Source organism: Acinonyx jubatus, chromosome E2 (genome assembly GCF_027475565.1).
Source record: "Acinonyx jubatus isolate Ajub_Pintada_27869175 chromosome E2, VMU_Ajub_asm_v1.0, whole genome shotgun sequence".
In the NCBI taxonomy this organism is placed as follows: domain Eukaryota; kingdom Metazoa; phylum Chordata; class Mammalia; order Carnivora; family Felidae; genus Acinonyx; species Acinonyx jubatus.
In genome coordinates, this window is record NC_069396.1 from 48,811,309 (window position 1) to 48,824,200 (window position 12,892).

General features: G+C 38.2%; 1 protein-coding gene and 1 long non-coding RNA gene across 3 annotated transcripts in view; one reads left to right on the top strand and one right to left on the bottom strand.

Moving 5' to 3' along the window:
- Positions 1-12,892, bottom strand: part of ZNF404 (zinc finger protein 404) — a 50,905-nt gene that overhangs the window by 9,994 nt on the left and 28,019 nt on the right. The gene's annotated exons all lie outside the window — the stretch shown is intronic.
- The window catches only part of LOC128313149 (uncharacterized), a 37,088-nt gene continuing 26,074 nt past the window's right edge, over positions 1,879-12,892 (top strand). The window contains exons 1-2 of one of the 2 annotated variants that reach the window (XR_008293407.1): positions 1,879-3,650; positions 4,936-5,028. This is a non-coding gene — a long non-coding RNA (uncharacterized LOC128313149). Of the gene's footprint in view, positions 3,651-4,113; positions 5,029-12,892 lie in introns of those variants that run through there. The other variant, XR_008293406.1, reaches the window with a different exon arrangement.

A 12,892-nucleotide genomic window follows, 5' to 3' on the forward strand; every position in this document is an offset into this window, starting at 1 on the left:
GGGGCTCGAACTCAGGAACTACGAGATCATGACCTGAGCCGAAGTCTGCGCTCAAACGACTGAGCCACCCAGGTGCCCCTATCCAATCTTTATAAAACTTAAGTGAATTCCTCCTAGAGAATAACCCTATTAATGTAGCAAATGTAGGAAATCCCTCCCTCATGGCACAAACCATACTCAGTGTCATCACAATTCCACTTCCTTACTACCTTTGGGATGTCGGGCCAAATGCTCCTCTCCTCTGGGCATCATCTTTAAAATGCTAGTGATAGTAACTTTCTGTCCTGTTGCAGAGATTGGGCAGATTTAGTATGCATCTGATCTTTGGAAGAATATCTGGTATGTAGCGTATGCTCAATACAAACTTGCTATTGTTCTTATTATCCTCATCATTAGTATTACTACAGTGAATTCTTAGGAAGAGAGTGCTCATTGGTGTAATGAATTTAGAAAAGCTTTCATAACCACTCATCCATCTACATTGCAGATAGTCCATTATGGATACAATTTAGAAAAACAACTCGAAAGGGTTTTTATTCAGTTTATCCCTTAAGCTGCATAAAAAATGAAGGCTGAAAAGAAATGTGGATTTAGAAAGCGTTAAGATGTTGGGAATGTACCTCTTGAAGCGCAGGGGGTGTAAAGCAATTTGCCTGTAATGAATCCCAACAGAGAGGTAGCCAGTAGTTAAAATTCTCTGTTCATATTTCAAGATAAATTACAAATTAAAAAGAACAAAAAGTTGTGCATTTGGGAGTTCTTTCCCCAGATATTATTAGGACAAATTTCAGACACTCTGAAAAACTTAAAGAATAGTATAATATCCATATATTCTATTCAGAATCCATAATTGTTAACATCTGGTCATATTTGTTTTCTCTATGAATTTATACGTACATACGTGTATGTATACTCATGTCATTTGACTTACGATGTAGAAATAATGACACTTCCTTCCTGAACATATTAGCGTGCATCTTTTAAGAATAAGAACAGTCTTGGGGTGCCTGGGTGGCTGGTCAGTTAAGTGTCCAACTCTTGATTTTGGCTCAGGTCATGATGTCATGGTTGTGAGATTGAGCCCCGTGTCATGCTCCATGTTGAGTGTGGAGCTTGTTTGAGATTTTCTCCCTCTTCCTCTGCCCCTCCACTGCTCGTGCTTCTTCTCAAAAAAGATTTTTAAAGAATAAGCACAGCCTTTAAGACCATGGTCATACAGGAAAATTATCAATAATTCTGTAATATTCTTTTATATTAACTTTATATGTCCCAGTTCTCCCAAGCTACCCTAGTGCTTTGTATTTTCTTTTTATTTTATTTTTTATTTTTATTTTTTAACATTTATTCATTTTTGAGAGACAGAGGGAGACAGAGCATGAGTGGGGAAGGGACAGAGAGAGGGAGACACAGAATCTGAAGCAGGCTCCAGGCCCTGAGCTGTCAGCACAGAGCCTGACACGGGACTCGAACTCACGAACTGTGAGATCATGACCTGAGCTGAAGTCGGATGCTCAACCGACTGAGTCACCCAGGTGCCTCTGCTTTGTATTTTCTAATGAGCATCTCGTCTATATTCATGCATTGCATTTGGTTTTCATGTCTCTAGATTTTAATCTTGAACAGACTTAAAAAAATTTTTTTAACATTAATTTTGAGAGAGAGGGAGACACAGAATCCAAAGCAGGCTCCAGGCTCCACGCTGTCAGCACAGAACCTGACACAGGGCTCAAACTCACAAATCGTGAGATCATGACCTGAGCTGAAGTCGGATGCCTAACCGACTGGACCATCCAGGCACCCCCTTGAACAGACTTTTTGAAAATTAAGGAAAGCTGGTTTGTAGAATCCCATGCATTCTAGATTTGTTTCTTCCCTCTGTCCGTTGTATCTCTGATAAAGTCAAGTTAGAGCCAGAAGCTTAAACATTTTTGGCCAAATACATCATAGGTGGTGATAGGTACTTCATATTGCAACACACCAGAGACACTTGCCAAAACTAAGTTTGCTCATTTGATTCCGATGGTGACTGCTAGAGCTCCCCATCATAAAGGTCCGTTATACAACTACTTGGCCAACTACTTTTGAAAATGTAGTCCTATCATATGTATATATAAGTTCTGAATTAAAGAGAAAATTGAAACAATTATAGGTTGTTCGAAAAGTGATGATGAAATTGTGTATCAGAACTTGTAGAATGTGCCTGGAGCTCTGTTCCTTGGAAAATGCCTTTTAAAGTGTCTTGGAGAAAACCAAGATGCATCTGGCTAAATGGAGGGCCAGACCTATCCCTTCTTTTCCCCAGTATCTACATGGTCCCTGTCACACTGAACTAAGAAGCCATCAAAATAACAAACCCTAAGCCAATATACAGAAACCATTTATACCACTAAAATTGTCCCAGAACTTCTGAAGTTATGTGTCAAAAATTACCAGTACTGAATAGTGCTTGAGAAATCGTGGGAATCCCTGGTTAAAGAAGCTTATGAAGTAGCACTTACTAAATCTCTCAAGGAAAAATCAAACGCACCGTATCAATTTATTGGAAAACTAACGAGTATTCTAGTGAAGAAAGTTGTTCAACTTCCTTTAAGTTGGTGTATCTCAAACTGTGCCATGGAAATACAGATTCCCATTACGTATTTCCACCTTAGGGATATGAAACTGCATTGGCAAATGCTGCCATAACTAGAGGCCCTAAAGTTGGGCGTTTCGGTCACCAAACCTGCCTGGGAGCTATGAGGGAACGGGCAGTTGGCATCATGCTCTCAAACAATTGCCTTCTAATGTTTTCTCTTACTCGTGAGTAAAACTCTTTGTTGTAGCTAAGTCGAAATGGCTCCCGAGTCTTACCAAATGTCATTTCAGCCTCCCTTCCTGCTATGTATAGTATTTAATTTGTTAACATGATAGTTTATATTGACAGATTCTCTTGAATCTTTTTCCCATTCCCGGATAAACCCAGGTTAATTGTGTATATATTTTGATGTATTTTATTTGATATATTTATTTTACTTTGATATATATTTTGTATGTATTTTGATGCACTGCTGGATTTCATTTGCTCCCACTTAGAATATTGACATCTTATGAGTGAGATTACATAATAGTGTTATTTTTAAGATATATATATGTATATGTATATACTTGTGTTGCAATTACCTGTTCTTTAAAACTGTATTGGGGTGTTTTGAGTTGGAGATCTTTAATCACATTTCTAGTTCTATCTGGTTGATTTTTCTTGTCTTTGAAATTCTGCTTTGGACACAACAAATTCAGAGTGCCCAGCATAGTTCCTTTAAGGAGACTTTTCAGCCATGTAGTACCGGTCATGATCCACATAAAACGAGCATTCCAACATGGCCCCTCATTGAAAATCCTTCATTATGTGTTCTTGGGAATACTATGTTGGGAAGTCAGAGCTCCTCATCAGACTATTATGATCATACTTGTACATGTCTTTCTCCATATACTGGAAGTGGAGTTGTTTGGGTTTGGTCAGGGATATGCTTGTGTTCAACTTTAATTCTTCTAAATACATTCTCAAACAAGTGTACCAACTGGCACTCCCACCAACAGTTGTATGAATGTTCTGCTTTCTCTATATCCTTGACAACATTTGGCATCAGTTTAAAACAATGTTTGCTACTCTGGTAGGTATCATGGTTTGCATTTCCTTTTTTTTTTTTTTTTCTGATTGTTTATTAGCTGTTTGGATATTCTTGCAATTTCTCTACTCCTTGCTCCTGACATTGGATGCATTAGGTGTATCTGGTTTCACAAAGCATTTGTAAAACATGTAGGGCAGGATGTAATACCTGGGCAATGATAGGCAGTGACTGTGTGTGTGTGTGTGTGTGTTCATCCCCCAGCAGACACGAGCTGGGTGATGGCTGTGGTGGAATCAATTTTATCTTTGCCTCTCTAGCTCCCAATATGGGCCATGACCCTTAGTTATTTGATGTAGTTAGGGTATACTCAGCAAAAATCAGAATACCAAACTAGCTGAAGCAATGAGGAAGTATACTGAGTCAAATAACAGGCTCTTGGGAGGAGAGGAGTTTCCAGAGATTTTTGATTCATCAGCAAAAGGAAATATTCAGAGATGCAGATTCTCTTCTGTTTTTTACTATGCATTCCTCAGTGTTGACTAGGGTACCATGATGGCTGACAGAGTTTTAGACATTATATACAGGCATGACAATATTCAGGGCAAAGAGGATGAGAGATCATTTTTTGTGACTTTTAGGAGCAAGGAACATTTCCCATTAGCCAACAGTGTATGTCTGCTTTTATCCTAATTGTTAAATTGGGTCACAGGTAATTTCTGAAATAATCACTGGTATTACTTTAAGTTAATCACAGACTCTTGAAGGTTTTATTTAAATAAATAGGTCAGGCTCAAAGATTTCATTATCTTTTTTTTTTTTTTTTTTTTTTTTTTTTGAGAGAGAGTGAGCGAGCGAGCACAAGCAGGGGAGGGGGCAGAGGGAGAGAGAGAATCTTAAGCAGATTCCACACTAGCCCAACATGGGGCTCAATCCCATGACCCTGTTATGACCTGAGCTGAAATCAAGAGTCAGACACTCAACTCACTGAGCCACTCAGGTGCCCCTTCATTATCTTTTTATGCATGTATGAAGAAAGAACCAGTGATCCTTTATTTTAACAATAACAAAAAATTTTACATGTATGCATGTCACAAAACAGATGACAATTTAAAATTAAATGTATATATTAAGACCACCAAACATAATCACAGACTAATCAGAGGTTTGCGTTTATTTCGCAAAGACAACAAAAATTCTGAAGTAGTCAATATTATTAGAACATTTACTAGTACTTTTTTATCATCTGATTTTTTTGTGTGTGTGCAGCTATGAGGGACAGGGGAAATATTAATGGTTTAACCTTGTAAAGTGTTTTTTTTGTTCCCAGAGTCAGAGAAGCCTACTCTTTTAACTCCTGGAATTCTGTTAGTTTCAAGGATGAGAAGGTCAAGGTTGGCAATGTGGAAATGAAGTCAAAGGTGTAAGTAGAATTGGAGGGATTGTATTTGCTAAGTTTATTTCTACAGCACACAAACTTAGTGCTAAATACAAAAGAAGTGTTATTCTGTCCCCTTTCCTATACAATGACTATTCAGAGAAAACTACATTTTTCATCTTCTTCTGTATTCTTGGGCAGATATTCTGTATAAAATAGCAGAATATATTGCCTCAGAGTAGACATTCAAGACTGAAAATATTCCATTAATGCCTCATAATTCAGTGTCACGCATATGCCATTATTATGGATTTCACCAATAAAAATTTTCATTCAGTTTACTTTTACTATTCCTGAGTGTTTACTGTGGAGGAAAGGGTCTGCATTATCCTTGGCCACAATTTTTAAATATTATCCATTCTTAATGCTTTTTATGCCTGTTGCTCAAGAGATGTTGTGATTTCCTCTACCACCATCACTATGGTGATTTTCTTTACTTCTCTCCTATGTTGAATTTTTAATTTTCTTTCATTTATCTGGTGGAAAACCTCTAGTTGCTTTCTTAGAAGTGATTTTGAAATCATGTGGTTAAAAAAATTATTCTACCCTTCTGTTTCTAGTGTCTCCTTATTTGGGTCATATTGTGTTAAATTTATGCCTAGGTATAAATGATTGCTTTTAAAAGTCTAGCTCTTGAGGTAAATGCCTGATGTCTAAGTGCTACACCAGACTTAGACCAATCCATTCCATGACCTGCCAGGCATTGTTCTCCCTACTGAATATAGTGCAGGAGTTGGCAGATTTTTTTCTGTAAAGGGCCTGACAGTCAGTATTGTAGTTTATGAGCCACAGGGTCTTTTTTTTTTTTTAATGTTTATTTATTTCTGAGACAGAGAGAGACACAGCATGAGTGGGGGAGGGGCAGAGAGAGAGGGAGACACAGAATCCGAAGCAGACTCCAGGCTCTGAGCTGTCAGCACAGAGCCCAACGTGGGGCTCTAACTCACGAACTGTGAGATCATGACCTGAGCTGAAGTTGGTCGCTCAACCGGCTGAGCCACCCAGGCACCCCTTCATGGGGTCTCTCTCTTTTTTTTTTTTCCTCAATATATGAGGTTTATTGTCAAATTGGTTTCCATACAACACCCAGTGCTCATCCCAAAAGGTGCCCTCCTCAATACCCATCACCCACCCTCCCCTCCCTCCCACCCCCCATCAACCCTCAGTTTGTTCTCAGTTTTTAAGAGTCTCTTATGCTTTGGCTCTCTTCCACTCTAACCTCTTTTTTTTTTTTTTTTTTTCTTCCCCTCCCCCATGGGTTTCTGTTAAGTTTCTCAGGATCCACATAAGAGTGAAACCATATGGTATCTTTCTCTGTATGGCTTATTTCACTTAAAATAACACTCTCCAGTTCCATCCACGTTGCTACAAAGGGCCATATTTCATTCTTTCTCATTGCCACTTAGTACTCCATTGTGTATATAAACCACAATTTCTTTATCCATTCATCAGTTGATGGACATTTAGGCTCTTCCCATAATTTGGCTATTGTTGAGAGTGCTGCTATAAACATTGGGGTACAAGTGCCCCTATGCATCAGTACTCCTGTATTCATGGGGTCTCTTGTTGATCACAACTACTGAGCTCTGAGGTTGTAGCATGAAAAGAAGCCATAGATGATATATAAATGATTGGGTGTGGCTATGGTCCAATGACATTTGACATGACATTGAATCTTAAAATTTTCAACTTCCAAAAAGGACTGTCCTTCGATTTCTTCCAACACTTAAAAATGGAAAAACCCCAAGGGGCGCCTGGGTGGCTCAGTCGGTTAAGCGTCTGGCTTTGGCTCAGGTCATGATCTCACAGTTCCTGAGTTCAAGCCCCGCATCGGGCTCTGTGCTGACAGCTTAGAGCCTGGAGCCTGCTTTGGATTCTGTGTCTCCCTCTCTCTCTGCTCCTCCCCCACTCATGCTCTCTCTCTCTCCTTCAAAAATAAATAAAGATATTTTTTTAAAAAAATGGAAAAACCCCATAACCTCAAAATCTAAAAACTATTCTTACTCTGGTGATTGGCCATCGCCAAACAAAAAAAGACAGTGGGCCAGATTTGCCCAATAGGTCATAATTTTTTGACTCCTTTTAAAGATGAATAACTGAAAAGTCAACAATCATGCTGTAATGGACATTTTATTTGGCCTTTGGAGATGGACTTAGGAAAATCCAAATATAAACATAAAATGACACATTATGATGAGTGATAATGAAGAACAAGAAGGATTTTTTTTTGAGAATCAATGATGGGTGATCTTGATTTAAATATGGATATAAGAAAGGCCTGTAAGAGAAATTAATATATACACTACAGTTTGAAAGACGAGAACACATTCCTATGGCAAAGACCAGGGGGAAGAGAATTCCTGGTACCACAAAGTCCCCAAGAAAACAAAGTGCTTGAGACTCTGAGAGGAACTGGAGGAGGTTCAGAGATGTGGGAATATCAGTGCTGGGTGTTCACCTCATCCCCCTCCTCTGTGAAAGCTTAGTTCTGATTTAAATGTTTAAATGTCATTTGGCTGCATCCCCTTTCTTAAGAGTTCCCTTAGACAGCTTATGTGGGTCACTTACAGTAAATGGCAGAATTGCTGAGCTCTTGTATGCCTGAGATTTCTTTTGCTCTTTTATCAGTCTGGGTTCTCCAGAGAAACAGAACCAATAGGATAGATAGAAAGATAGAAAGAAAGATTAGATAGATGATAGGTAGATAGATAGATAGATAGATAAAATCTGTAGAGTACTATATATGTATGTCAATCCGTCTGTCTATCTGTCTATCTATCTATCATCTATTGAACCAATAGGATGGAAAGAGAGAGAGAGGTAGGCAGTCCAAGAAGTCCCAAGATCTGAACTTGACAAACTGGAGACCCAGGAGAGTCAGTGATACATATATCACCATATATAGTGCCAGTTGGAGTTTGAAGGCTAAAGCTGATGATGGTTTAAGTTCCAATTGGAGTCTGAGTCAGAAAGGAGGAGGAGACTGACTGATGTCCCAGCTTCAAAACAAACACAGAATTCTTTCTTATTCAGCTTTTTAATTCTATGCAGGCTTTCCCTGGCTTGGGTGTGGCCTCCTCACACAGGGGAGGGCAATCTGCTTTACTCAGTCCTGATTCAGGTGTTCATCCATACAAGACACCCTCACAGACACACCCAGAAATAGTGTTTATCTGAATAGTTCAAATACCTGAACACCTATGGCCCAGTCAAAGTGGCAGGTAAAATTAACCATCACAGCTCTGATATGATAGGGGGATTTTGGCTAAAGCAATAGATGCAATTCGTGTTCACCCTAACGATCATTGTCGGTTTTATTCCAGCGACAACATGCCTACCCCAAGGAGGGGGACTAAGTAAATTATGTTTATGCTTAATGTGTCTGGTGCAGTGCTAAAAGATTCATATAGTTAACCAATTTAAATCTAGCAACAAAACCCTGCGTGTATGGTAATATATTGCCATTATAACAAAGACGAAAAATAGAGCTTATGAAAGTTAAAAAACTTGTCCAAGGCCCACCAACTTCCAAGAGAGGGAACATGGATTTGAACTGAAATGGTTGTGGCTTAACCACTCTTTATATATAATCTTTAATTATACAAATATTAAAGGAGGAATTATTATCTTCCTAAGGATGAAGAAAATTGAATTTCAAATTTTTATCAACTAGTTAGAATTAGCCAGTGTCTAGTATCATATATACTCTTAAAAATGCTGTTTATATTACAGATTTATATTTTAGGGCACATCTACAATTATACAAAATTGGGGAGACCTATTTTTTATGTAACCTGTTTTTTCTTATTTCTTGAAATGTTGTGACTATCAGCCATTATACCTCTACATAATTACTATTATTAACACCTGCCCAGATTCCCATTTTTAGAATACAATACTTTATTTGCCGATTCATAATTATTGTTTGCTAATATAATTAATCCTATGGAAAATAAAATTTTTTTCACTCTATCCATTACTGCGAAGTATTCTTTTATTTTTCTGTTTATTTTTTGTTTTTGTTTTTAATGTTTATCTATTTTGAGAGAGAGAGCACATGTGCACATTGTATGAGTAGGGGTGGGGCAAAGAGAGAGGGAGAGAGAGAATCCCAGGAAGGTTCTATGCTATCAGCCTGGAGCCCAAAGCTGGGCTTGATATCACAATCTCACAAACTGTGAGATCATGACCTGAGCTGAAATTAAGAGTTGGACGCTTAACTGACTGAACCACTCAGGTGCCCCTGAAGTATATTCTTTTAAATGGTTGCCGGATTAAAGAACATATTTTATTTTATTTTTATTTTCTTAGAACATACTTATTTTTTTTTTTAATTTTTTTAGAGAGGGAGAGAGAGAATTCATGATCAGGGGAGAGGGGCAAAGGGAAAGAGAGAATTTTAAGCAGGCTCCATGCTCAGCATGGAGCCCAATGCAGGGCTTGATCCCATGACCTTGGTGTCATGACCTAAGCTGAAATCAAGAGTCAGACTCTTAACCAACTGAGCCACCCAGGTGCCCCTAGGGCATATTTATTTTAAATAAGGACATAAAATACCCTCTAGGAAAGTTGTATATGGATTATTTTACACCAAATTAACTTGGAATTGATAGCACATAAAATTTATGGTACAATGGATATTATTTTTATAAAAGTTTGCCAGTTTTTAGGCTAATACGTAATATTTAGTAACGTTTCTACTCATGTCATAAATTTAGATATATTTTCATGTACACATTTGTTTTATTAAATCTCCATTTATATCCTTAGCTCATTCTTTTTCATATCAGAGTGTTCATCTCTGTATTGCTGTACATAAGCTGCTTAATGAGGTGCCTGGCTGACTCAGGCATGTGACTCTTAATCTCAGGATTGTGAGTTTGCACCCCACATTGGGTATAGAGATTACTTAAAAATAAAATCTTTAGGGGTGCCTGGGTGGCTCAGTTAAGCATCTGACTTTGGCTCAGGTCATGATCTCACAGTGCATGAGCTCAAGCCCGACGTCGGGCTCTGTGCTGACAGCTCAGAGCCTGGAGCCTGCTTCAGATTCTGTATCTCCCTCTCTCTCTGCCCCTCCCCTGCTCACACTCTCCCTCTCTGTTGGATTATATGGTAATTCTATATTTAAAATTTTGAGGAATCATCATAGTTTTCCACAGCAACTGCACCGTTTTACATTCCTGCCAGCAATGCACAAATGTTGCTGTTTTTTAACGTCTTCATCAGCCCTTGTTATTTTTTTTTCTTTTTAAAACACTTTTTTAATGTTTGTTTATTTTTGAGAGAGAGAGAGACAGAGTGCGGGGAGGGGCAGAGAGAGACAGAATCCAAGGCAGGCTCCAGGCTCTGAGCTCTCAGCACAGAGCCCAATGTGGGGCTGAAACTCACCAATCACAAGATCATGACCCAAGCCGAACTGACTGAGCCACCCAGGCACTCCTCTTTTTCTTTTTTTAAATAGTCATCCTGCTCAGGGTGAAGTGGTATCTATTTGTGGTTTCGATTTGCATTTCTTTAATGATTAATAATATTGATCATCTTTTCATGTGCTTTTTGGCCATTTGCATATCTTCTTGGGAGATACATATATTCATTTGCTCTTTTTAAATTGGGTTGTTGTTTTGTTGTAGAGTTGTAGTAATTCTTTATATATTCTGGATATTAATCTGCCAGATAGATAACCTGAAATATTTCCTTTGTTTCTGAGGGCCGCATTTTCACTATATTTATAGTAACTGTTGACATACAAAGGTTTTTAATCTTGGTGAAGTCCAACACATCTATTTTTTCTTTCCTGTGCTTTTAGTGTTATATCCAAGAAATCACTGTCAAATCCCATTTCATGAAGATTTCCTCCTATGTTTTCTTCTAAGAATCCTACCAGCTCTTAGCTTTGATCCATTTTGGGTTATTTTTTGTATATGGTGTGAGACAGCGGTCCAGCTTTATTCTTCCGCATGAGGCTATGCAGCTTTCCCAGCATCATTTGGTGGAGGGACTGTTCTTTCCCCATCGAACGGTCTTGGCCTCCTTGTCAAAATCAGTTGACAGTATAGTGTATGGGTTTATTTATGGTCCCTCAATTCTGTTCTATTCATGTGTATGTCTATCACTTATGTCGGTAACAGTTTTGATGACAGCTTTGTAGTAAGTTTTGCAATCAGGATGTGTGAGTTCTCTAACTTGGTCAATCTTTAAACAACCCATATACATTTTACTCAGTGCTTGTTAAGTACATGGCTTTTATAATATGCTCATAAGATCAACATATTGATCATGCAATTTTTATCTGTTTGAACTTTTTACTGAGAGATGTGTTAAAATCTCCCACTATGTGTATGGATTTGTCTGTTACTCCATGTAGCTTCTAGCATTGTTTTTGTCTCCAGGTCCATTCATTTTGTAACATCCCAAGTAGCCCCAGCATTATTGCCTTTTCAGCTAACTTTTTAATTTTTGCCCCAATGCAGATTTAATATTCTCAGATACTCAGCTCTATAACATTTATAGCATATCTATCAGCATTTGAGATAATTTTTCTATTTTACTGAGCATTTCCTGATATTTTGTAGCATTTTTCAAGTTATCTAGTCTGCTCCAAATAGAAGTCTTCATATTATTTCATGAAGTCCTGCCAGATTCTGTTTGTTTTCAGTGCCTACCTACCTCTGCCCCCTTTACTCTTATTTCATAGCTCTTAGTTGTATGGCATTATGTGTCATTTTATTGGTCTTCCTTTCTAACTCAACAGGCAGATCTTTGAAGGGACATACATTTTAGATTCATCTCTGTGTCCGCAGTAGAAGAGCTATCTCTACGTTAAAAGAAGGTTCTTGGTCCCAAAATCCTGACAGGAAATGAAATCACAAAGTGTCAGAGGTCATGATTGGAACTAATGCAAATTTAGTAAATAGTAGGCTCATGGAAGAAGTACTTAAAATATTTGTTTCTGGGCTAGGTGAGAGAAGGGCCAATCACATGTCTGAAGGGGATAATTTGGGTCTAAGAGTTCACAGGAGTATTTACTTATCCCAAGCTTTAGGGCAAAAACCTTCATCCGTACAGTGCCAAGGACTTCAGTCATGTATCTGGTTCTGTCAGGAATTAAGGTCAGGAAAGATTAAGGATAAACATCCTAGCCTAGACCTCAATCCTCAGACTCTTCTTTGGGTCTAGTTTCAATTCTACCCTTTGTAAGGAAAATTGTAACCCCTTTCTGCAAATTTTGAATGAATCAGGATATGGCATCTAATAGGCTAGGGTTCTGTCTCCACTCTTGAAAGAACCTAGGGTTCCCGAGGTTGGAGGTAGCAGTCCAGATTTGTGAAGTGTGAGTTGCAGAATGGAATTACTGTAAGTTGCCTAATTAGGAGTGATAAGTCAGCACTGTTCATTCATGGATTGTAGCTCCTCTTTCTCCACCTGCTTCAAAGAAGTTTTCTGTTTCAACTTCCCAAAGATAGACATGGGGGAATAATCAGTTTAAAAGCCAAGGATAGCAGGCTTTGATAATTTTACTATCTTCTGCTAATGCTCACTGCTTATGTTTCCCAAGCTTAGAAGCATTTATTTTACTTAAGTTCCTATTTTACAGTGTTCTATAAATTATCTTAGCTCCTCTTCCCCAAGGAAGGTCTCAAATAACAGCCACTAATGCCTTTTCCTCCAAAGTTCATGTAGTCTTCCAAAATGTCATTTGGCACTATTTGAATTGTTAAAAAAGCAGAAAAGCATGTCCCTAAGGAGGGAAATATCAGTGTCTCACCCTTGCAGGTATTCTGAATTTTTGATGAGGTGGGAATAAACACTTACATGGGAATATTTATGTAAAATGTTTGCTCTGTTT